This window comes from Lycium barbarum, chromosome 2, assembly GCF_019175385.1.
Source record: "Lycium barbarum isolate Lr01 chromosome 2, ASM1917538v2, whole genome shotgun sequence".
In the NCBI taxonomy this organism is placed as follows: Eukaryota; Viridiplantae; Streptophyta; class Magnoliopsida; order Solanales; family Solanaceae; genus Lycium; species Lycium barbarum.
The window spans coordinates 94,010,759-94,036,607 of record NC_083338.1 but is presented as its reverse complement, the minus strand read 5'-3'; the positions used below and the strand labels follow the sequence as shown (position 1 = coordinate 94,036,607).

The window sequence follows — 25,849 nt, the reverse complement described above, 5'->3', positions numbered from 1 at the left end:
TGGCTTAATTAGTACACAGTTGGGTAATTTCGTAACACTCTTCAGTGGATGAGTAAGTATGGTTTAACGGAAATAAATTATGGAAGTCTCTATTATGTGAGGGATAGAGTTATATTTTCGAGATGAGACCGTATTCGTGTTAGTGTATTATATTGCTAGTAATATTAACCGGATATCTTGGGTGAGAACTTTTTGGATATTGAGGGCTTGGGAATAGTTGTGCGAGGCTGGCGCAAGAGATTGTGAGATGGATGCTTTCGGAGTGGTGATAGACGTATTGAGATGTTACAATGGGAGATTCGATGGTTAAAGGGGTATTAAATGAGGCTACAGGTTTTGCGTCGAAAAGTTCAGGGTGTATCAGAATTTTGTATCGGGTAAAGGTTGAGAAATATGAAGATTTCAATCATAAGGTATAGTTCTTGGGTACTAAGTTGACAGCTTGGATAGGACTCAGCTTGTGGAGTTAGTTTGAGTGACTATTGGTGGTATTCAGGAGTTGTGCAATCATTCCAGGTCAGAATTGTGCGATTAGAGCTTGATGGACCAAGTTTATATTTCCAGGAGGACTTATGGGTTCCTAGTAAATCACCTTCATAGATTCAACGAGTTTCAGTTCAGATTTGAGGTATGACAGGTTTACCGAGCTTTGTCAGGGTTTGCGAGAGGACTTGATGATATTTTACCGAGAGCAACAATTCAGACAAATAGTATGGTTCACGCCGGTACTTGGTCATGATTTGAGGAGGTACTATGGTTGCGAGAGGTCTTTAGAGTGGTCAGATGGTGTCCTACAGACTTGGCTCGGCGAGGTATTCAGTGGTATGCTTTCTGTATTTTGATTTTAAGGTCTAAGGTGACTTGGAACTAGGGAAGTCGGCGATGAGTGAGATCTGTTCCATGGAATTACTTAGATAGCTCCGATAAAGCAAGAATTCTTTTCGGGCAAGAGTAAATCATGGTTTCGAGCTTGTGTTTATGTGTTTTTAAGAAATTGTGGTGCGAAGAACAACTTTAGAAGGGTGAAAGAAAGGTTAGAGAAATTAGAATATTTTACTGGTCAAAGAGGGCAATGGTTGGGTATATACCTAAAGGTTTGTGTTGTTTTGAGAAATGGTGGTATGACCTATTGATCACGTTCAGAGGTATGGTTATATCGAATCAGTTGTGAGGAAATTTGAGTAGGGAAATATGGAAATTGGGTCTTTTGGCTAAGTTAGAGGAAGTTTTGACTGATAAGATGAACGAGCAGGGATTTTGGCGAACTCCATGCTGTGGAGGTTTCTGTGATGTTATATTAAAGATTCCGTACTCTCTTTCTTCGTTCGGGGATGAACGATTGTGTAATTGGTATCTGATGTAACGACCCATTTGGTCGTTATAGCACTTTTGACTCATTTATCCCCGTTGACCCTTCCCCGAGCCCTAGTAGTATGATTTTGACCCGCGAGGATGGGTGTCATGGTTCTCGAAGTATTCAGGCAAGATTTAAGATGACTTTTGTGAAATTGACCCTTAAAGTTAAAAACATTTGACCAATAGTTGACTTTTAGGTAAACGGACCTTTATCAGAATTTCGTCATTTTTGAGAGGTCCTGAGGGCCGTTTGTGACTTAGTGGGGTGTTCAGTACGGTTCCTAAGGCACTTGGAAGCATTTTGGGTTATTGGTTGGAAAGTAAGTATTTGGCAAATAGGTGTTGACCTAGTCAAACAGACCTCCGTTGGGAATTCCGAGACTGCGAGTGAGTCCGTAGCATGTTTTTATGTGTGAATGCATGTCTAGTTTGTGTCTGTGAGGTCTCCGGTGATTGTCGGATTTCGGGACCAGACTAGAAAGAAATGATTTTGTATAGGATATGTCTTTTTTCTGAAAATTAGCTCCATGATGTAAACTAGTATTATAATATGCATTTTCCATTTATTCTCTAGGTTGTTCTTAGTGAATTCACACATGCAGTTAAATTTTTCGTTTAATGTTGCACCATTTGTAGAGTCATTTGAACGTAGACTTTTGTTTTTGCACCTCTATTACCTACTAAACCGTATATTTAAACCTACGATCATAAATGTTAAAATCAAACTTAAGTAGTATTACAAAACAAATAATGAATGAAAATTTTAAAAGACAGTAAGCTAAGGCCTAGCCCCCCCTTGCTTGTACATTTTTGTCACGACCCGACTAGGGGGGCCGCGACGAGCACCCGGTGCTATCCCACCCGGGCACCCCTTGACATACTTTCACATAACATCTAGGTGAGCCATAAATCAAAACATGCATTCTAGTCCCATTAGACGACAACATTTCTTATATCATCATAGGAATCTATGCCACATCAATGTACATGAGCCGACGAGGCCAACAAAATGATATACAAAATATAGGTCGACAAGGTCAAACACATCTAACCACCTACACATGTCTACAAGCCTGTATGAAGAGTATAACATATCACATGAGCGGGACAGGACCCCGCTATGCCCATAATTATGTACACAAAAGAATAAGTACCCAAAAGCTACGGCTCCGAATGAAATGGAGCTATGCTATGTAATCTCTGGGAAAGCAGCTAAGGATCAAGTCTGTCTCCCTGTGCAACTGCGGGCATGACGCAGCGTCCACAAACAAAAGGACGTCAGTACGAAGAATGTACTAAGTATGTAAAGCATGATAAACATCAATAAGAAAGCGTTATAGACAGCATAAACGATAACATAAGATGGGAGATAATAATATCATCGTCATAGCACTTACTTGCTTCCCATAGGGACATTCCATTTCCATCATGTATCCATATACAAAATCTTATTCATTCGTATTCACACTCATATTCATATCGTCTACATCTCATATACGTTGCTTATACATAGCCTTTGCACAACATTTACATATCCTTAGCATATTCGTGCTCATATTCATGTCATATAAATATATATATATATATATATATATATATATAGCTTTTATATAGCTTTTGTATAGCATACCCGACCATAAAGGATCGGTGTTTCATACATACTTGGCCAACCAAGGCTCAAGGTCATACATACCTGGCCCTACCAAGGCTTCAGGGTTATCCGTACCTTCTGCAGAAGTGCGCGCGCGTTACGCAGTCATATACATACTCTATACATATTCATATACATACATTCTACCCGGCATCATAAGCTCGGGGTTTTATTATAGCCCTTCATAGGCACACATACATACAATAGCCCATAGGCATCTTAATCATCACATTATTCTCATCATCATTACTATCATTATCACTATCTTCGTTGTTATCACTACATCTATCTTATAGGCCTACTCGTCATATGAGGAACTTGGTACAATCGTAACATATCAAGCATCGTGAGCTTACTAGCTCGGAAGATCAAATCATTTGAAGAAATCATAGTCTTATAGAAGGTTTAGACGTTTGGCCAAAGAACCATGCCTTATGAAAGAATGGTTAGCCTTACATACCTTTTCCGTTCAACTATTCTACACTTGCGCGTTCTCCTCCAATGCTAGCGTTTCTACCTTCATTAAAGTCATACTATCGTTAGAATCGACAACTAGCATATATGACAAAAACTAAAGAAAATTGGACAGCATCTCCTTTATTTATACAACATTCCTTCATATCGTAATTCAACTCTCAAACGTCCACAATACATTCACAATACCATAACAATGACCATTAATCATTCACATTACCCACATTATCTAGATTTCTCAATTTGCTCCTAATTCACCCATATTCATGGTCATATCACCCGACTTCGTCCATTCATGTACAATGCCCATTTTCATGCTCTTAACATCATTTATAACACATTCATATCACAACACAACAAGAATCATGGTTCAATTCAAACCATCTCTCAAAATGTCACTATTCATCATTCATGACCCATTTTTCTATACTCATCTAATGTCCAAGCATTTTAACTCTCAAATACCTTAAACAACATATAAATACCATAAATCTTACCTTAGATGTTGTTGGAACGAGCCTTGGTCGAAATACTCCTCTTGAGGAAAGACCCTAGTTCTCCTTCAATAAGATTTTCTTGACTTGAATGATCTTAATGGGTTTCCTTACACTTGATTCACTTGATTTGTGTTGTTGATGACTAATAATCCTTGAAATCTTGTGGAATAAATGTAGAGAGATGTTTTAGAGAGAAGGGATGAAATGTGGAAATGAAATAATAAACTTGGATCCCTTATTTAATGACTTAAAATCTGATCTGGAGTGAACAGCACAGTGGTCGTAAATTTGGTTTACGGTCCGTATTCCAGTTTACGGACCGTCCTTCGTGGTCGTATTTAATCATAACAGAACCAGAAACTCAGGCTGGGACATGGTGATTTACGATCACGGTTTACGGGCCGTAAACCACTTTACGGTCCATATTTCAGGTCGTATTTAACCATTTGATCATTTGGTAGAAATTTTGAAGTTTTGGAAGCCAAAATACGACATGGCAGTTTATGGGCCGTATACCACTTTACGGTCCGTATTCCATTTTACGTGCAACTGGCCAAAATCCAGATCTGCAACTTTCCACATTTTCGGAACCTATAATTATTCATTATGGAGCATATCCTATCTCTTATTGCAATTGCCTTCGGAATCTTACTTAGGGTCGTCAAATGTTATTTCTTACTCATGAAAATATCGGATACTCGTACTCCTCGCGGGTCCATTCACTTGGGCAACAATGGAGGATTTTTCCGAGGTGTAACAATTTTCCTTTGAGTTTCGCTTTTATTATAAAAAATAGAAAAACTAGCCCTAGGCACCTCACTTACTGGATTTGCCTAGAAATAGTTGAGAAATTGTCTGTTCTCGTTTATTTTGCAACCGTTTATATTTTTTTTTTTAATATTTTCTTCATCGATGTTAAATGTTTATAGCTAGCTTAACAAGTTAAAAAACAGGGAAAATAAGTGGATGCATCAAGTGATAAAAAGATAGGTTTTTTTTACTAAAACAGAAGTAAAAGTTTCTTTTAGTTTGTAATATGTATGTAGGATAATCAAATGAAACAGTATTTTAGCTTTAATTTCTTTTATGATTACTAAATGAAAAGAAAAAAATAAAGGCATATTATAAAATAGTACTACTCGAGTAATAATTAAAATGACGGTTTTATTATCATCCCTAAGAACATATCATTTTGGATTGTTGATAAACATCATGAAAAGATAATGTCTAAAATTAGTTCATTGATAATCTTGATTGGAATTGAAAAACACAATTGTAACAACCCGCTAGGTCGCTATGGGAAGGTGACTTAGAAAACTAGACCTTCGTTGGGAATTCCGAAGCTACGGGTGAGTCCGTAGCGTGATTTTATGTGTCTGTGCATGTTTTGTTCGAGTTTGTAGGGCCTTGGATTGGTGTTGGGACTTTTGTGTGAAAACTGGTGCAAAAACTCGAGCTACTGGTCAAAATAGACCACTGCAGCGGGTGAGGACCGCTACAGCGGGTCCGTCGTAGCGGTCACCGTGGGTGGTGGGACTTTAATGAGGTCCGCCATAGCGGGAGCCTTCCCGCTATAGCTAGACCGCTGTAGCGAGGATGTGACCGCTGCAGCGGTCGACGGGAGGCAGAATTCATGTTTTATATTCTTTATTCCAAACCCATTTCCCACATAACACCAAAACAGTTTCCAAGAACTGTTGTGGCAAAAAATTAAGGCTAGGACTAAAGCGCGCTTGTAAGGTAAGTTTCAACCCTTGACTTTGTTAACTCCATCATCATGTTAGATACAATGACTAGTTAAAGGTCTATTAATGGTGAATGAATAGGCTAAAAGCCTCGAACCTAAGAAAACCCTTGATTAATGAGTGGGTTTTTTATTTTATTGTTACTTAATCATCTAGGAGTATATATTATTGCTTTCTAGGATGATAACTTGTGTATAAATGGTGGAACTTGTTGAATGAGACCTAGGGTTTTATTAAAATGATAACTTTGGTATAAAAACTGCTTGTAAAAGGGTTAGAATGATTAGAAAACCCATGAACGGATAGAATATGATTGTTGGGGTTGATATTATGATGTCACGCTTAGTGATAGTCCACCCATTTGAAAAGAGTAGAAGTTGTTGGGTTCTTTTCCCCAAATTGTTGTATTGTTGGAGTAGATGATTGAATAAACGTTCGGAAGCTTTGTGAAAGCGGGAAGCTATCGCAGAGTGATTGCATTGTTCAAGTTATACTTTGAGATAGGTTACGGTCTACTTGAGTTAGACTTTGATTAGTTGATTGTATGTGATACGAAATTGATAGGAGAAGCATGATTAGGGCTTCAGACATAAAGTGTGGTTAATAATCCCTATAGTTTGATACAGATTGATTAATTATATGATAAATAGATATGAAATTGTCACGACCCAACCCCGTAGGCCGTGACTAGTGCCCGAGTTGGACACTCATATTATCTGTTAATTGTAGTCATTTGCAATTAGCATGTCATGATCTCATTTGTACATAAAACGGGTAGGACGTTATTTTAAAGCTGTCAAGTTTTGTATGTCTTAGACACCTGTCTCCTGAGGAGTTGCACTTTTTAAACAACAACATATATATATATATATATATATATATATATATATATATATATATATATTCCTACGCAAGCCGACAAGGCTGCCACGATATACAAAATAATAAACATACATATATATATGCAAGCCGACAAGGCTGCCACGATATACAAAATAATAAACATACATATATATATGCAAGCCGACAAGGCTGCCACGATATACAAAATAATAAACATACATATATATATATGCAAGCCGACAAGGCTGCCATTACGAATGGGTACGCCCCAAACATAAGTCATAGACATAAAACGCATCAACAACTACAAACAGACCCACACCGATGTCCACAGACCTCTAAGAGTAATGACCGTATCATATGGCGGGACAGGGCCCCGCCGTACCCAAACAAACACATATGAATACAACATAAGGGAGTTATACCACAAGCTAGGCTCCGGAACAAGGGAGCAGTCCAAAATAGCTGAATAGGTATCCTAAGCTGGCGGATCTCCGAAACGAGCGTCTGTACCTGCGGGCATGAACTCAGCCCCCCGAAGAAAGGGGGTCAGTACGGAATATGTACTGAGCATGTAAAGCTTGAAACATAGTAATAGACTTATATTGAGACAAGGTATATAGGACTCAGTGCAACAACCAGAATTTCTTAAAAACTTGCCTTTGAACACATTTCGTCTGTATCATTCTCATATCAGTGTTATTATAGAGTTTTGTAATCAAAGTTGCATAATCATTCCGTATATAACATATATAACGTGTCCCGGCCCTTTCATGAGGGACTCGGTAATTAAAATCATAGCATCATAAACATAAACATATACGTGTCCCGGCCCTTTAATGAGGGACTCGGTAATAAGGAATATATGCCCTCATGGCCACCATTTCCATGTCATCATATCATTATATCACCATATCATCATGTCATCATATATATATATACAACGTGTCCCGGCCCTTTAATGAGGGACTCGGTAATAATATAGTAAACATGTGCACGAAAACGTATCCTGGCCCGGGACTCAGTGAAGGATATAACGGTAAGCACGAGCAGAATAATAAGCAACCACATATATGCAATTCATCTTTTTGGACTCAATGGATAAGCAACTAACCAGCTCTAAAGTGTTAAAATAATATTCATTTTCAGTTCATTTCAAGTCTCATAACAACCTATTACAAGAAACGTTTCAGATTTCATGTACATATATCACTTTAATTTGGTGTAGCTTTTGAAAGTCAAGAATGTCTCTAATGGTGCAATCCTTTAGGAATAGGAACTTTCATACATTATTCATTAGTCACTCATATTGTAGGCACATGACAATGGCCTTAATGAAATATAGAATCATAAGTCATGCATGGAACTAGAGAATAGAATTTACCCCAAGGTTCATATCGTTTCATACTTACGTCTAGGACATGCCAAAAGAAAGAAGGAATGGGCTTTACATTCCTTTAGCGTTTAGTTGTATTCTAACTCGTACTTGCTGCCAAAAAACACTTATCCTATATCAAGATATGAAGAACTACAATTAGTCTACAAGGGAATTCAATACGTATTTTGACGCTCACAATTCCTTTCTAACATTTAAACGACGTTTCGTTCGCATTCGAACCAACTAGCGTTACAAGCTAACATTGCTAATCGTTCTTTCATATATTAATCAAAACTTGTTTAAACATGACTTAGGGAGCTTGGGCAGTCCCTACACCATTCAAACTGTTTCATACACACGGCTAAACAACACACATAGCATTTCCATTCTCACTTAGCAATTTTCCAGTTTTAACTTGCAACAACAACAACACGTTTAATGACATTACTTTCATGATTCTTGGAACTGTTTTAACCTCGTTTTCATTCCTACAACAGCCCACCATCATTTCAGTTTCAACTTGAATCAATGCACTTTAATTTCACTAAACGTTTGCAACAAGAATCAACATTCAACACACACAAATTCACTTCTAACATCAAAACTGTCCACGGTTTTGGACTGCCTATACACTACAACATAATTCATTTCTTTAACACCTCAATTCACATATTCAACATGCATACAATACACCACAATTTCCATAACAACAACAATCCAAATGTGACACAAAACAGTCCCTAAATCTCCCCTAAAACAGTCCCTTTTCCACGGCTACAACCCCCTTCCCACGATTTCATGATTTTTATCCGTTTATCCAACTACAATACATTCAATCCATTCCCAATACATGTTCAAGAAGATAAAGCATGACTTCATTAGAACCTTCAACACACGGCTCATTTTCAATTCAAGAAAAACAGCCCAATATCCAACATGCAACATCACAACCAACTTCTACAATCTTTGTTCATTTACCTATGTTGGTACATATTCAATTCATCAACAATACATGCAAAATGAAATCAATCATGACTTCACCTCACTCACGGCTCACTCTCTACTTCAACTACAACAACAATCCAACAACAACATGCATGAACTATACATTCAAATCATCATACAACACAAGAACAATAAGCATTCTTACCTTTCAATCTTGTTCTTCACCTTGGCCGAAACTTCAACTCTATTGAGGTGCTACACTTCCTTGTTTCTTTTCAACAACTACTACCTATTCTTGTACACTAAATGAGGAGTTGATTTGAGGAAGAAAGCTGATTTTTTTTGGATTGAACTCACCTCACCACTCTCGGCTAGCTCTAGCCGAGAGCTTCTCTTTCTCTCACTATGTATTTTCATCTTGTAAGTGTTGAAATGAGTTGTGGAATGTGGAGTGAATCAGATTTTTCACATTATGTATTCACTCCATATTTTGGCCATGTGTACTACACTAACTTTGACCACTCCATTATTCTACACGGCCAAACATGGCTTTAAATAATGGGCTGATATTTTTGTTCCCAATCCCACTTATTAATCTAAACATGGTTAATTTAATCCCCATTTTCCATTAATACTTTCATGCCAACAAAATTGTAGGTGAATTGTGACTCGAAACGAAACCGGAAGTTAAAATCTCTACTTCGTATCTTAAGATAGTCTTGTCTTTAACTTGTCGCGTTTATTTTAAAACGTCCCAATGTATGAAAATATGGGATAAAGATAGTCTTGTCTTTAACTTGTCGCGTTTATTTTAAAACGTCCCAATGTATGAAAATATGGGATATAACATCCTCCCCCCCTTTAGAACATTCGTCCTCGAATGTCGATTTTATCCCGTTGGATTCTATAAGAGTTTTGGGGAGGGCTTTCCTTATTGCTAACATATAAATTGAGCAGACAATTAACACAATCAAGCAAGGGAGTTTAAATTACCTGTAGATGTGGAAAACAAGTGAGGATATTTCTTTTTCATCTCCTCCTCAGCCTCCCAAGTCATCTCCTCCCTATTATTGTTCCGCCACAACACTTTAACCGACGCCACATCTTTTGTTCGTAACCTCCTGATTTGTCGATCAAGTATGGCAATAGGTTGTTCTTCGTATGATAGCTCCTCAGTTACCTGAATATCATCTGTAGGGAACACCCTGGAAGGATCGCCTATATGCTTCCGAAGCATTGACACATGGAAGACCGGATGTACTGCTTCTAAATCTGCTGGTAGATCTAACTCGTAGGCAACTTGGCCTACCTTACGGATAACCTGGTAAGGTCCAATGTATCTCGGGCTCAACTTCCCTTTCTTGCCGAATCTCATAACACCCTTTCATGGGTGACATTTTCAAGAACACCCAATCGCCAACCTAAAATTCCAAGTGTCGACGTCGATTATCTGCATATGCCTTCTACCGACTCTGAGCTGTCAGGAATCTTTCCTGAATAAGTTTCACCTTATCAACAGCCTGCTGAACCATATCTGGTCCTATCAGCTTAGTCTCGCCAACATCAAACCAGCCTATAGGGGATCTGCATTTCCTGCCATACAGGGCTTCGTACGGTGCCATCTGAATGCTAGAGTGGTAACTGTTATTATAAGAAAACTCGATAAGTGGCAAGTGATCATCCCAGCTGCCCCTAAAATCAATGACACAGGCCCGTAACATATCCTGTAGCGTCTGGATGGTACGTTCGGCCTGCCCGTCAGTCTGAGGATGAAATGCGGTGCTGAGACTCACCTGCGTCCCCAATCCCTCCTAGAAGGATCTCCAGAAGTTAGCTGTAAACTGGGCCCCTCTATCCGAGATAATCGCTGTGGGAACTCCATGAAGTCTCACTATCTCCTTAAGATACAATCGGGCATAATCCTCAGCTGAGTACGAAGTCCTGACTGGAAGAAAGTGGGCTGATTTTGTCAATCTATCAACAATAACCCAGATAGAGTCATACTTCCGCGGGGTGCGAGGGAAACCTGTGACGAAATCCATATTAATTACCTCCCATTTCCAGGTTGGAATTTCCATCTCGTGCAATAGCCCTCCAGGTTTCTGGTGCTATATCTTGACCTGCTGGCAATTCGGACACTGAGCCACGAATTCTGCTATGTCCTTTTTCATACCATCCCACCAGTACAAACACCTAAGATCATGATACATTTTTGTCGATCCCGGGTGAATATAATAACGAGCACAGTGTGCTTCCCCCATTACCTGCTGTCGTAACCCTGCAACCTCAGGTACACATAATCTGTCTCTGTATCGTAGTACTCCATCGGCTGATATCTTAAATGGGGTCTCCTCCTTCTGAAGTGATGTATCTCTATAATGTACCAGAACAGGGTCCTCATATTGACGCTTCTTTACCTCTTCTACAATAGAGGACTCAGCAACACCTCGCACCAAAACGCTACCATTATCAGAATCAGCCAAACGAACTCCAAGACTAGCTAGCTGGTGAATCTCACGGACTACCTCTTTCTTTCCTGGCTGTACGCCTACCAAACTAGCCATAGATTTACGGTTGAGTCCATCTGCTACAACATTAGCCTTCCCTGGGTGATATAGAATATCGACATCATAATCTTTCAGCAACTCCAACCATCTCCTTTGCCGCAAATTCAGCTCCTTTTGCTTAAATATATACTGGAGACTTTTATGATCTGTATAAATATCAACATGCACGCCATATAGGTAATGTCTCCATATCTTCAAAGCATGTATCACCGCTGCCAACTCCAGGTCATGTGTAGGATAATTTCTTTCATGCTTCCTGAGCTGTCGGGAGGCATAGGCTATAACTCTGTCGTGCTGCATCAACACGCAACCCAACCCAACACCGGAAGCATCACAATAAACAACATAGCCATCTGGCCCTTCAGGAAGAGTTAGGACTGGAGCTGTAGTCAACTTATCTTTCAATAATTGGAAACTCCGTTCACAAGCATCGGTCCACTGGAATTTAGCTGCTTTCTGTGTTAGCCTTGTCAAAGGCGCTGAAATAGAAGCAAACTTTTCTACAAATCTCCTGTAATACCCTGCCAGCCCTAGAAAGCTACGTACCTCAGTAGGCGTCGTAGGTCTAGGCCAAGTCTTGACGGCCTCAATTTTCTGCGAGTCTACCCGAATACCGTCTGCTCCAACAATATGCCCCAGAAATGCTACTGAAGTCAACTAGAACTCACATTTAGAGAACTTAGCATATAATTTCTGATTCTGGAGGACCTTAAGTACAGTCCTCAAGTGATCTGCATGCTCTTCTTCCGATCGTGAATAGACCAGAATATCATCAATAAATACAATCACGAACAAGTCAAGGAATGGCTTAAACACCCTGTTCATCAAGTCCATAAACACTGCTGGAGCATTGGTCAGCCCAAAAGACATCACTTTAAACTCATAATGCCCGTATCGGGTCCTGAACGCAGTCTTCGGAATGTCTGCTTCCTTTACCCGCACCTGGTGATAACCTGACCGCAAGTCTATCTTTGAAAAACACTTAGCACCCTACAACTGGTCAAATAAATCATCAATCCTGGGGAGGGGATATCTGTTCTTTATGGTGACTTTGTTCAGCTGTCTATAATCAATGCACATTCGCAGCGACCCATCCTTCTTTCGTACAAATAACACTGGTGCTCCCCAAGGTGATGTACTGGGCCTAATGAAGCCCTTCTCTAGTAAATCTCTCAGTTGCTCCTTCAATTCTTTCAATTCTGCGGGTGCCATTCTGTAAGGAGGAATAGATATGGGCCGAGTGTCTGGCAATACATCTATAGTGAACTCTATCTCACGTTCAGGAGGAAGGCCTGGAAGTTCATCTGGGAATACACCTGGAAATTCATTAACTATTGGGACAGATTGAAGAGTCGATGCTTCTGCTTTTAAGTCATGCACACGAACCAGATGATAAATATAGCCCTTTCTAACCATTTTCCTTGCCTTGAGGTATAAAATAAACTTACCCCTCGGCGATGTTGTATTCCCCCTCCATTCTATAATTGGTTCCCCTGGTAACTGAAATCGAACCACTTTGCCTTTATACCTTAGTCACATAAATCACGTCATATTCTTTAGTCGCCTCCTCACTAGGCTTTACTCATTTTTATCACAACACTTGTTATATTCACGTAATATCTTGTCCGTAACCAATCCTATAGTGTAACAATTCTTGGCCTTATTCACGACTCTTACTATAGTTTAATGTTATATCCCGTGTTTTCACACGTTTGGAAAAACATGAATTATATTGGATTCTTGAGATATAAGGTCAAATTTGATATTTTGTTGAACATAGGGGTTATGCATGAAAGAATAGAGTCATGAAAGTGTGGGACAAGGCTAAGGGCAATTTTGGAATTTTGGAAATTAGTTTCGGGAATTACAAAACATGGACTATAAGTCATTGGGCCAAAAATAATGGAATGGAATTTAAGGCCCAATGCATTGGAGTGGCCGGCCATGGTGTGGCCCAAGCCCACAATTTGTATTAAATTTCCATGTGATTAATTAACATAAGGTATTATATTATATATTGGTCTTTATCCCTTAAGAAGGTTCAAGAAAAATAGACAAGGATAGAAATCAAGAACAAGAGCAAGAGAAAGGGGTGCTCTCGGGTTTGGGAGGAAAAATTAGCTACCAAAAATATTGTTCTAAAAATTTATTTCTTGTTGATTTCCTACTAAGTCAAGGTTCCTTTGTAACTTGGTATAGTTGGTTTGGAGTGGGGAGAATTAGAATCACCAAAGTGATCATATCTCCAAGTGAAGAAGACTTGAAGAAAAGGTAAGAATTTCTACCTTTTTATTGTGTTATGAAGTTTTGATTGTGTTGTAGTATATAGAAATGTGTTGATTGTATGGAAAAATGGAAGTTTGCAAAGTGGGTTTGGAATATGGCTTGTAGCCGTGGGTGTGTGTGGTGTTGTGTGGTGATAATGTGTTGAATTTATGTTATATTCTAGTTGTAATTGTGATGAAATGCATATGGGAATTGAAAGTTGGATGAATTTAGTTGATATGGAAAAATAAGCATATGGCCGTAGGGTGTGCTTGATTTGGGATAGAAATGAATTAAGTTGTTTAGTGTGTATAATTTGAGGAAAACGATATGAAATGCTTCTAAATTATGTTGTGGTGATCTAGATTGATAATGAATGTGAAATCGTTGAGATTAGTTTGAAAGTTAAGGTTAAAGTAAAGGTTATGGCATTATGTCGGCAAGTAGAACTAGTTGTGCCATATTGTGTTTCTAGCGTTTGTTGTTGATGTTGATGTTGTTGTTTGGGTTGTTGTTGATGATTGTGAGCCGAGTTGAATTCTCGGGGGTGCTATATGTATAGGGGAAGTGCTGCCGAAATTTCAGTAGACAAATATGAGTTGAATTGAATTCGTAGCATCTATAGCTTACAATTGGTAAATGTGACCATTTGCAGATTTTCGACGAAACGGAGAGTGAGCTTGGATAGGCTTAAAAAGCTCAAAAGGTATGTAAAGCTACCCCGATCCTTCTTTTGGCATGCTTTAGTGTATTAGGATCGAATTCGGGCCTCGAAAGACTTTCTGCCCCTCGGAATCCGCAAGTGAAAATATCACTTTTTCTTTCAGTAAGATTGAACTCTTTTGGTATGTTTTCTTGGAAATTATGCAAACCTTCTCTAAACTCCTTGGAAAGCTACAAAATGTCCGTAGAACCTTTATAGGTGATCCCATAAGCTTAAAGGGCGTAATTTGAACCCATCGCCTTGCTTGTCCCGAGGTGGGCCCACTATTCCCAGTTTTGCCCTTAATGTACTAAAGTCTTCTTTTCGAATAGTTCTTAAAAGAAACGTTTTGACTACCATTCTAATTACCTAACAAACGTTGTTTTAAATATTCCATTAAGTCTGATAAATTGTTTTGATACTCGAAACTCATTTACTATGATTCCTTCCAACTTCATTGGATCGGTTTGTCTTTGATATGCCTCATCGAGTCTATGGAAACATTCATGATATTTTAATTGCATTAGTCTTTCACTACTCCATTCGTGGATGCCCCAATGTTTCCCACACTGAGCCTGGGCCAGGATATGTTGTCAAGCGTGATCCTTTGCATTGTTCGCCGTGCCTCGATGAGAGGGGGCAGGTATACACGTACATGGGTTTGTGGAGTATGCTGTGCCATGTACGCTTGTTCTGATATGATTTACTATGGCCATCTGATATGACATATTATGTTACGGGGTTATGCCCCTATTCTGATTCTTCTATGTTGTGGCACCAGCGTCGGGAGGGTGGCCACGTTCTGTCTGCCGAGTCCCTTGGCAGGGGCCGGATTTGATATGACATATGTTTCTGTACACACTCCGCATGTTTTGAAAATATATATCTGATACTTTGTATTTTCTGTTTACTTTCTGTACGTTCTATACCAGTTATGATTTTGTTTCTGCAACTCAAGCTTTACATATTCAGTACATATTTCGTACTGACCCCCTTTCCTCGGGGGCTGCGTTTTCATGCCGCGCAGGTACCGACGACAGGTTTGCTGATCCGTCCGCTTAGGATCTCATTCTGCTATTTTTGGAGCGCTCTTTTATTCAGAGCCATCTTTTGGTATAGTCTGTCACTTCTATATATGTATATTCTCGTTCATGGGTACGGCGGGGCCCTGTCCCGTCATATGATTCTGTCGGTCTGTTAGAGGTCTGTGGACATGTTTGTGGGTTGGGATCTTTCTGTACAACTGTGTGTATATGTTGTGTTTGGGCGATCCCATTCGCCGCCGCGGCCGGTCCGCATATATTTAAATGTTACTCTGTTGGCCCTGTGTGGCCTTTGTTGGTATTTTCTGCGTGCAGGGTATATGGGATAGTCCGTAAAACAAAGGAAACTCTGCCGAAATTTTTCTGGAGATTATCTAAATTGGAACTAAAGCCTTGTCGGCTTCTGCTATATACTAGAATGTGATTGAGTGCCCAGATCGGGCACTAGTCACGGCCTACGGGGTTGGGTCGTGACATTTAATTACACCCGGTGGAGTAGGCGTACTTAACCTTTGGTCAATCTTACCCATAATATCTCACAAGCTGTCCTATCAATACATTCGTGTTTGTCATAATTCTTCCTCCCTTGCACTCTTGTCTCAATCATCCTATTTCTTCTTTTAACTATAAATTCGTCGTAATTTACCCTTGCTTATCAGTTCCGTCGATACCTCAATATAACATTTTATTAAGATTTTGTCGGCCCCTTCTAAATCATCCCTTAGTATCACAAACCCTTCCAAATTATCCTAGCATTTCTTTTTACCATACTGATACCGACCTCATAATTACTATTACCATCAATTCATCGGTTAATCTTCATCTCTCAAAGTCAGACTCACTTGCGACTTAGTCAAACCTTATCGTCACTGTTGGCGCGACTTTCCAAAAATATTACGAACTTATATGTCATTTCCTTGTTATTTCTCAGAAAATTTTGGCAGAGTTTCCTCTGTATTTCTTACTATCCCAAAACCTGCACGTAGGAAATACCAACAACGCCTCACAGGGCCAACATACACACATATATATTATATCGTATCGTAGCCGCACAGGGCTTCCTATATCAGTCACAAGATGAAAATGACGAGCTTGCCTCGTGTATCCAACCCAAACTGTACCTGTTACTATTTCCTGTTTATTTTTCCTTTCCATCTTTAACTGCAGGTTTCAAACATACCTGCATCATTCATACTATGTCTAACATATATTCCGCTTACAGTTACTGATGCTTTTGATTTCCGCTTGCCGCTATTAGGTAACAATCTATAAAATTACACATACATAGGAAATTTCGATAAGATCTCATATACCTGTAGCCGATCAGTCTCTAGTGTGACCCGGTGATCTAGAAAGTGAAGTGTGCTCTTCGTCATCGTCTGCCCGCCATCTACTCGTCTGACCTTCATCGTCTTCTTCATCTAAATCCGGAAAATGCAGATAATCGGGCAACTCCTGGTTTACCGATGACCAGGACAGGGGGCTGGAATAATCTGTAACACTTACCGGGGTAGCCGGTCTGACGTTGTGCCCTGCCATAGGAGCAACTGGTATGGGTTCAGGGACCGCCTCCCTGGATATCAAAAACTCTCGAGGAATTGTCGCTGGGTCCTCCGAGGGGTCAGTCTCGATAGAATAACTGAGGCTCCTCCTGCTCGATCCTAGAGCCTGGGGTCCCGGACTTACCCTGAGGGCCTTCTTAGCACCCCCGCTATCTGAAGTTGGCCTCTTCATCTCTCGCAATTCTGCACCTACCTACAGGAAAGACGTCAGAAACCAATTTTTCCTAAGTCCAGGCTCTATCGTACGATCTAAGACAGAAGGAAAGATGACATCCTAAATGTCCTGTAGCTTCCTGTTTATAAATGTGCTGCACAACACATCGATAAACAAGACTCTACTCGACACGGTCTGTAGACACTCCGAGGATTAAACCGCTTTGATACCACTTCTGTCACGACCCAACCCCGTAGGCCGTGACTAGTGCCCGAGTTGGACACTCATATTATCTGTTAATTGTAGTCATTTGCAATTAGCATGTCATGATCTCATTTTTACATAAAACGGGTAGGACGTTATTTTAAAGTTGTCAAGTTTTGTATGTCTTAGACACCTGTCTCCTGAGGAGTTGCACTTTTTAAACAACAACAACATATATATATATATATATATATATATATATATATATATATTCCTACGCAAGCCGACAAGGCTGCCACGATATACAAAATAATAAACATACATATATATGCAAGCCGACAAGGCTGCCATTACGAATGGGTACGCCCCAAACATAAGTCATAGACATAAAACGCATCAACAACTACAACCAGACCCACACCGATGTCCACAGACCTCTAAGAGTAATGACCGTATCATATGGCGGGATAGGGCCCCGCCGTACCCAAACAAACACATATGAATACAACATAAGGGAGTTATACCACAAGTTAGGCTCCGGAACAAGGGAGCAGTCCAAAATAGCTGAATAGGTATCCTAAGCTGGCGGATCCCCTAAACGAGCGTCTGTACCTGCGGGCATGAACGCAACCCCCCGAAGAAAGGGGGTCAGTACGGAATATGTACTGAGCATGTAAAGCTTGAAACATAGTAATAGACTTATATTGAGACAAGGTATATAGGACTCAGTGCAACAACCAGAATTTCTTAAAAACTTGCCTTTGAACACATTTCGTCTGTATCATTCTCATATCAGTGTTATTATAGAGTTTTGTAATCAAAGCTGCATAATCATTCTGTATATAACATATATAACGTGTCCCGGCCCTTTAATGAGGGACTCGGTAATTAAAATCATAGCATCATAAACATAAACATATACGTGTCCCGGCCCTTTAATGAGGGACTCGGTAATAAGGAATATATGCCCTCCTGGCCACCGTTTCCATGTCATCATATCATTATATCGCCATATCATCATGTCATCATATATATATATAACGTGTCCCGGCCCTTTAATGAGGGACTCGGTAATAATATAGTAAACATGCGCACGAAAACGTACCCTGGCCCGGGACTTAGTGAAGGATATAACGGTAAGCACGAGCAGAATAATAAGCAACCACATATATGCAATTCATCTTTTTGGACTCAATGGATAAGCAACTAACCAGCTCTAAAGTGTTAAAATAATATTCATTTTCAGTTCATTTCAAGTCTCATAACAACCTATTACAAGAAACGTTTCAGATTTCATGTACATATATCACTTTAATTTGGTGTAGCTTTTGAAAGTCAAGAATGTCTCTAATCGTGCAATCCTTTAGGAATAGGAACTTTCATACATTATTCATTAGTCACTCATATTGTAGGCACATGACAATGGCCTTAATGAAATATAGAATCATAAGTCATGCATGGAACTAGAGAATAGAATTTACCCCAAGGTTCATATCGTTTCATACTTACATCTAGGACATGCCAAAAGAAAGAAGGAATGGGCTTTACATACCTTTAGCATTTAGTTGTATTCTAACTCGTACTTGCTGCCAAAAAACACTTATCCTATATCAAGATATGAAGAACTACAATTAGTCTACAAGGGAATTCAATACGTATTTTGACGCTCACAATTCCTTTCTAACATTTAAACGACGTTTCGTTCGCATTCGAACCAACTAGCGTTACAAGCTAACATTGCTAATCGTTCTTTCATATATTAATCAAAACTTGTTTAAACATGACTTAGGGAGCTTGGGCAGTCCCTACACCATTCAAACTGTTTCATACACACGGCTAAACAACACACATAGCATTTCCATTCTCACTTAGCAATTTTCCAGTTTTAACTTGCAACAACAACACGTTTAATGACATTACTTTCATGATTCTTGGAACTGTTTTAACCTCGTTTTCATTCCTACAACAGCCCACCATCATTTCAGTTTCAACTTGAATCAATGCACTTTACTTTCACTAAACGTTTGCAACAAGAATCAACATTCAACACACACAAATTCACTTCTAACATCAAAACTGTCCACGGTTTTGGACTGCCTATACACTTCAACATAATTCATTTCTTTAACACCTCAATTCACATATTCAACATGCATACAATACACCACAATGTCCATAACAACAACAATCCAAATGTGACACAAAACAGTCCCTAAATCTCCCCTAAAACAGTCCCTTTTTCACGGCTACAACCCCCTTCCCACGATTTCATGATTTTTATCCGTTTATCCAAATACAATACATTCAATCCATTCCCAATACATGTTCAAGAAGATAAAGCATGACTTCATTAGAACCTTCAACACACGGCTCATTTTCAATTCAAGAAAAACAGCCCAATATCCAACATGCAACATCACAACCAACTTCTACAATCTTTGTTCATTTACCTATGTTGGTACATATTCAATTCATCAACAATACATGCAAAATGAAATCAATCATAACTTCACCTCACTCACGGCTCACTCTCTACTTCAACTACAACAACAATACAACAACAACATGCATGAACTATACATTCAAATCATCATACAACACAAGAGCAATAAGCATTCTTACCTTTCAATCTTGTTCTTCACCTTGGCCGAAACTTCAACTCTATTGAGGTGCTACACTTCTTTGTTTCTTTTCAAAAACTACTACCTATTCTTGTACACTAAATGAGGAGTTGATTTGAGGAAGAAAGCTGATTTTGTTTGGATTGAACTCACCTCACCACTCTCTGCTAGCTCTAGCCGAGAGCTTCTCTTTCTCTCACTATGTATTTTCAACTTGTAAGTGTTGAAATGAGTTGTGGAATGTGGAGTGAATCAGATTTTTCACATTATGTATTCACTCCATATTTTGGCCATGTGTACTACACTAACTTTGACCACTCCATTATTCTACACGGCCAAACATGGCTTTAAATAATGGGCTGATTTTTTTGTTCCCAATCCCACTTATTAATATAACCATGGTTAATTTAATCCCCATTTTCCATTAATACTTTCATGCCAACGAAATTGTAGGTGAATTGTGACTCGAAACGAAACCGGAAGTTAAAATCTTTACTTCGTATCTTAAGATAGTCTTGTCTTTAACTTGTCGCGTTTATTTTAAAACGTCCCAATGTATGAAAATATGGGATAAAGATAGTCTTGTCTTTAACTTGTCGCGTTTATTTTAAAAACGTCCCAATGTATGAAAATATGGGATATAACAGAAATGATAAAGCAGGAGTTCATACATACTCTTCTTGTTGACGTTCAGTATTCCCTTATCCATGATTATTGATGAATTGATTGGTAAGTCTTGATATGACTTGTGATATGGCAACTTGCGTTCTCATATTGATTTATTGATTGTTCCCTTCCTTGTTTGTTTGCTGAACGGAAATACATTGTGATGAGAAAGATATATATATAAATATGAAAAGGCAGATTTGACAGGAGGTGAGGATGTGGCCTGAGTTTAAGGCTCGTGATCCGAGGTAAGATTCCGGAGCGAGGGTACATGGACAACATGGGTCCCCTGCAAGTCATGGCTAATGGGTCAAACACTACCATTTAGCATGTGTGTACGGATATGTGACAGAGTTAAGATAACTTATGATATACGATTGTGTTTGGTGATTACGTGGGTTGAGTTACTCTCATTGATTTCTATTTGTGTGGATTTATCTTATCCCTGTGTTGGCTGATATTTCGGTGTTAGATGATTTCTGTTGATAGTTCTTGAGATTATGTTATGTTGTGCCTATCTTTCTATTTTATTGATTTTGTAATTGTATGCATGATACTAATCATAATCGGCCTATGATGTCTACCGGTACATAGTGTTTGTACTGATACTACCTTGCTGCATTCTTTTGAGTGCAAATTGTGATCCGGAGACTTCTACTAAACCTCATATTTAGCTGAGGCCATATTCCGACAGATTCAAGGGTGAGCTATTATCCATGCCAGGCCGCCTGAAGATCTTTCCTATTTTAGATGTCTATTTCATTTCAGACATTTATGGTTAAGTACATGGTTCGCTCACTAGGGAATTTGTGTGGGTGCCACTCACGGCTGTTTGGATCGTGACAACAATATTCTTTCAACACTTTTCACCTTTCTAATATGGAATCTTAGCTTAATTTTTTGGTAAGTGAAGATACGCAAAAAGAAAAAAAAGAGAAGAGAATACAAAGGCAGATTGCATTCACCAAATAACCGCAATGTGTTCTCGTGACGATTATACACACAAAAGCATTAGTGGAATGGTAATGAAATTTTTTAGCGCCACCATTTTGAAGGCTATAAAAATTTCATAAAAAAACCTTGTTGCTATGTATTGAATAGATTTTCTAATGAAATCACTCTTTTTATGTCTTGAAAATTTCCTTGGATATATGGAAGACCCAATAACCACACGCTGTTATACAACCTACATCCATAACTTGCACAACTCTTTCTCTCCTTATTCTCGGCCAAAATAGAATTTTTTTTTATTACAATTAAAGCTTGTCATAACACCTGCCGTTTATTTCCTCCACACTCAGCAAATTAATTATTATCCATATTAGAATTAGAATAGTGTCGAGTTTCTAGTTTCTACCATCTTTAATTTTTCCATTACTCTATTTCCATGTATAAAAACGTTAATTAATTAACTGCTCACACTCCGCTCTTCAACACACGATCTATCCTAATAGTGCCAAGTTTCCTGTCTACTTAACTTCAATTGTAACGTGTCTTTTCAATCCTCCATTATTAAATAGAATAATTGAAATACAATAAGAGTTTTTCATTTTATAATTAGAAAAAAGGCAAAAAAAGAAGCAAAAAGATAAATTGGAATGTTGGTCATAGAGAGGTGTCACATCATCTTGTCTATGCCTATCTTTAAATATATATATATATATATATATATTCGAAAACTCAATTGCTCGTTCATACTTCTAAAATTCTACCAAATGTGATTGGAAGAGATTTATGTATTCGAAAACTCAATTGCTCGTCTTACAGTATTAATATATCACCATTCATACTTCTAAAATTCTACCAAATGTGATTGGAAGAGATTTAATGAGTCCTAAAACGTATTCCTAAATAGAAGGAGTAAAATAATAATGATCGAAGGAAAATATATAAGAAAAGTAAACAATTGAACACTTAGAAAATTGAGAGAGTTAAAACGTCTTGTCTTAACTCCTTACAAGCTTCTGTCTATTAACTATAAATACCTAATTTTTTTTCTTATCTAATAGTCAGTTCTTACTAAACATTCTTTATAGGTAAAAAAGAGTTTAATTTCAATTTTACCTATTTATTAAAATTTTGCCTTAGTTTCTTCTCATTCTAAGAGAAGATAAATTACAAGGAAAACAACCTTTCTAAGTTTTTGATAGATCAAACTATAAGTGTGAGCTTTTTCACTCTAGCTTTGTATTTATGAGTTTAAGTTTTGTCCCCCTCATTGTATCCTTTTAATCTATCAAGTAATAAACCCCCATTGTGGGAAGCTTAATTTACTAAACAAAACGAAAGCAAGGAAATTATTTTTTACTAATTTTAGAACTCCATTAAATGCTTTTAACAATTTTGGATTAAGCTTTGATAAGTTTTCCCTATTATAGTAGATATATCTAGTTATATTTGTCAAAGTATACTTTCATTTTCTATTACTCTAAATTTTCTTAATGTTTTTTGAAACTCAATTTTTTTAAGTAATTACCTTTTATTAAAAAGCTCATGCTAGTTGTATTTGTTTGTTTCAATTGTTGTGGCATGCTAACTTTTAAATCAGATTCAACATGCAAACTTCCAAAGCGATGTTAATGTTATTCTAAGGTTGTCTTTATTTTTTTCAAGTGGAAATGTATTTTCAACGAGTAAACGAGGGTAATGGTGATATTGTATTTTAAGTGCAACTTCTTTTCCTTTTTAGACCTTCCTATGTTGCTATATTTCTTTTTAAGTTGTTTCATTTAATCAAATAGTAAATGAGGAGTAAAGTGCATAATAGTACAGTTTCATAAATATAAAGAGCCCAATTTTGATATTTGTATAAAAGTAGGGAGTAAATTAGATTTTAAGAAATTTTTTACCAACTCTTGGAAAACCCTAATCCCCTCCTATATAATGATGCTTTACTAATCCTTTCATTCTCAACTCAACCTACTGTGGGTTAGATGAACGGAGTTCACAACAATGAAGAAAAGGATGGCGACGACGACGATGATGATGATGAAACCAATTTCCAAGAAGAATCCTCCTCATGGATTCTTCAGATCAATTGATTCAATGAATCACCGAGTTTGTAAGTTTTTCTATTCACTTTATTTTCTTTATTCAATGATGTAATGTTCATTTATTCCTTGGTGTTTGAATGAACTATCTCTTGCAAATACTTCGGTTCATCTCTTCATGATTTCCTTTAATTTAGTTGAGGATGTTCTATTCATTTGTGATTTGATTTTTAATCCTTTATTATTCAGATATCAAACAGGACAAATATAAATACCCTCGTCCAAATCTAAATTGTAGTATCAGATTTAATATATGTTAATTTTGATGTTAAAGTGAAACTAAACATTTTAAAATTGATTAATTTTTAGATCCAAAAGCTTTTTTTTTTTTACCTAAATTAAGTGGTAAATTAAGCATTAAATGAAGGGATGGAATCCAGTTACCCCAATCTGATTGTAAAGAGTGATCCATAAATCTTAGTACCATCAATTTTAAGCACTACACTTTTACGTAATCTATTTATTTTTTAAGTCATTCCTATCTAAAGCAGTTGTAAACTTCAAGCAACTATCTTTGAATTATTAGATGTTTGTTGGAAATACTTGTGACTTCTTTGAGATTATTTCATCAGATCGTGTTCATGATGAAACTTGAAGGAGTGATGCTTCCAGAATTGAGATGCAAATGTCTAACTCTAAAGTTTCATGTATTGGAGCATAATCTCTATGGAATAGCCAATCTTTTGCACACATCGCCTCTTTTAGAGTCACTCAACATACTCATGGGAACCCAGGTGGTACTTTCTCTCGATTTATCATTCATTAAATTTTTTGAACAACGCAACCCCACCTTTCCCCCTCAAAAGGAGTTTCTTAAGGAGAAGGCAAATATAATATCATTCAGAATATTTTGTTTGTAGAACCAAATAATTAAATGGTCTAGGTAGACCTACTTTGGATACTGATTATATTCTTTGTTCCAGTTTAATGATTCCTCCTCCTGCTAGTTTGAGCTAAGTTATTTTGCCGAAGTGGATAACATCAATTTGCCGAGCTGCCTAAGAGAATGTTTGAAGGATTGGTCTGAATCAAGCTTTTGTAAGCTTTTTGAACTTTCGAAGTTTCTACTAAAGAATGCAGTGGCTTTGCAGAACCTTGTTATCATAGCAAAGAGGAGAAAATGGTGTTATTGTTCACAGAGCTGCGTGTTCTGACATTTATCACAATTGGCTAGGAAATTTTCAGACACCCTAAGATCATCAAAAAAATTGTATGATTATTTACCAAGAGGTTGCTTAGGATGACTAGACTGGAAAGAAATGATTTTTGTATAGGATAAGTCTTTTTCTGAAAATTAGCTTCATGATGTAAACTAGTATTATAATATGAATTTTCTATTTATTCTCTAGGTTGTTCTTAGTGAATTCGCACATGCAGTTCAATTTTTCGTTTAATGCTTCACCATTTGTAGAGTCATTTGAACGTAGACTTTTGTTTTTGCGCCTCTATAACCTACTCAACCATATATTTAAACCTACAATCATAAATGTTAAAATCAAACTTAAGTAGTATTACAAAATAAACAATGAAAGAAAGTTTTAAAAGACAGTAAGCTAAGGCCTAGCCCCCCTTGCTTGTACATTTTCTTTTGAATTTCACTTTTATTATATAAATTAAAAAAACTAGCCCTAGTCTCTTCACCTACTGGATTTGCCTAAAAAATTTGAGAAATTCTCTGTTCTCATTTATTTTGCAGCCTTTTATATTTTTTTTTTCTATTTTCTTCATCTTTGTTAAATGTTTATGGCTAGCTAAACAAGTTAAAAAATAGGGGAAATTAGTGGACGCATCAGATGATAAAAAAAATAGTTTTTTTTTTTTTTACTAAAACAGAAGTAAAAGTTACATTTTTTTTTTTTTTACTGAAACAGAAGTACAAGTTAGAAAGACCTGAAGTTTCTTTTTAGTTTGTACTTTGTATGTAGGAGAATCAAATGAAATAGTATTTTATTTATAGTTTCTTTCATGATTATCAAATGAAAAGAAAAAAATAAAGGCATATTATAAAATAATACTACTCCAGTAATAATTAAAAAGACGATTTTATTAAAAAGAACATATCAGTTTGGACCATTGAAATACATCATGAAAAGATGATGACTAAAATTAGATCATTGATAATCTA

The 25,849-nt window shown here is 37.5% G+C and overlaps 1 long non-coding RNA gene across 1 annotated transcript; it reads left to right on the top strand.

Annotated features, from left to right (window-relative positions):
- Positions 1-23,577: 23,577 nt before the first annotated feature.
- Positions 23,578-25,136, top strand: LOC132620969 (uncharacterized). Its single transcript, XR_009575375.1, has 3 exons — positions 23,578-23,735; positions 24,297-24,458; positions 24,648-25,136. It is a non-coding gene; the product is annotated as an uncharacterized LOC132620969 (long non-coding RNA).
- The last annotated feature ends 713 nt before the right edge of the window (positions 25,137-25,849 follow it).